This window comes from Manis pentadactyla, chromosome 16, assembly GCF_030020395.1.
Source record: "Manis pentadactyla isolate mManPen7 chromosome 16, mManPen7.hap1, whole genome shotgun sequence".
Lineage (NCBI taxonomy): Eukaryota > Metazoa > Chordata > Mammalia > Pholidota > Manidae > Manis > Manis pentadactyla.
Window position 1 is genome coordinate 36,676,775 of NC_080034.1, and position 1,716 is coordinate 36,678,490.

The 1,716-nt window shown below is 37.6% G+C and overlaps 1 non-coding gene across 1 annotated transcript; it reads left to right on the top strand.

The window, feature by feature from the left end:
* The first annotated feature begins 382 nt into the window (after positions 1–382).
* LOC118928374 (U6 spliceosomal RNA) lies at positions 383–485 on the top strand. Its single transcript, XR_005031208.1, has one exon. It is a non-coding gene; the product is annotated as a U6 spliceosomal RNA (small nuclear RNA).
* The last annotated feature ends 1,231 nt before the right edge of the window (positions 486–1,716 follow it).

Sequence of the window (1,716 nt, forward strand, 5' to 3'; positions counted from 1 at the left end):
TCTATGTTTGCCTCTGTCTTTCTGCCAATACTTTCTGTCTTTTGCCTTTAACCACCAAGAACCAGAGCTAAGTTTTCCATTCAGTGGGCCTAGCTCACAGTACTTTATCCATAAATACAAGTTAAATATCTGGAGGAATAAGTAAAATCAATTCCTAATTTTTCAAATCCAAATTTAGCATTCTAAAATTCATCAAGCTGAAATGACCAGTATGCCACTGTTTCAAAGCAGAAAGTTTCTGTGTCTGTTCCATTCATAGACTCATAAAGATTTTTAGCTGAATAAAATATAGACATGATTTTATTCAGCTTCACGTTTGAGCGCTGAAGTCTCTGGATTAAATGAATTGCTAAAGGTCATAAAACTAAAAAGTGCCAGTTCAGTTCTGGCTTCAGTGGTATATATACTAAATTTGAATACAGAGAAGATTGGCCTGGCCCCTGCACAAGCATGACACGCAAATTGCTGAAGCATTGCATGAAAAACAAAGTGACAGTTTAGACACAAGAAGCCAACGTTTTTGCCTTCCAGGCTGGTGCCCCCCTCCTAGATATAAAAAATGAGGTTTTACCTTAAGTGACAAATGAAGAATTCATTGGATCGTGTTAACTATGATGGTATAGAAATCTATTTATTAATATTATGACTTTGAAATAGGAGTTGTTTCAAGGAGTTACATGATTTTTAAGGTCCCTTCAAGCTTTGAAATTATTAATTTATAAAAAGAGGTTATAGTTTGCACTTTAAAAATTGAATACCATATTTTTGCATAAACTAATACTATAAAACTATGTCAGATATTTCCAAAAGAACAAATATAAATAGAAAAAATAAGAGAGGGTTAGGAGTTGGCTTCTGGTCTCTTGTTGATATTAATGAAGGCAATAACTTTATCTATAGCTGATCTGAGCAAAAGAGTTTGACTAACAGCATTCGCCCCAAATCCTCAACTTTTTCTCTAAAGATTTGCTTCCCTTCCTTTCCTTAATTAAAACTTGGTTCTGCCTTGAATTATACCACCCACCCACCTACCTCCTAGATTCAGGGCTAAAGGTATGGTGTGTCTTCACTCCCCATAATTGTTTTCAGATAATTTCTCCTTCATCTTCAGACCATATATCCAGCTTCTAATTGCACACATAGGTTTCCTAAAGGCATAGCAAACTCAGCTGCCCTTAACTCCCAGGCTTTCGCCATGCCACTGTCAAATCCACTCCTTGTCCTATGCTCATTCTCCCGCTAAAAGATGCCCTAAGTTTGCAGTTGCCCAAGACAGAAACCTGGAAATATACCTGGCTCCTCCCTACTTCACTTGATTCAGTCAAAGTCAAATTCTGTTAAGTCTAGTAGTCAAATATATCTCTAAGCTGTGTGCTGCTGTCCAAGCCTGTTGGCTTACATTAGTTCTACTTACCACTGGCTCCTCTTTGAACTGTGGCTATAGCCTTCCTTGCCTTTAGACTTAGTGAGGATCACTCCAGTCTGTTTATCTGCTTGGTGACTATCATGTGCAAGAGATTTCTTTTCTTTTAGTATCCATATAGTTTCCATAATAGAAAATGAATCTCAGGATAACTGAAAAATTTGCCCACGCTCTTAAGTGTTACAGCCAGATATTCTGACTCCTTCTTAGGGTTACACTAACTTCTAGATGCCCCTTCTGCAGGTCTGGAGATGCACACCCCTGAAGAATAAGCAGTGAAGAATTGAGGCCTA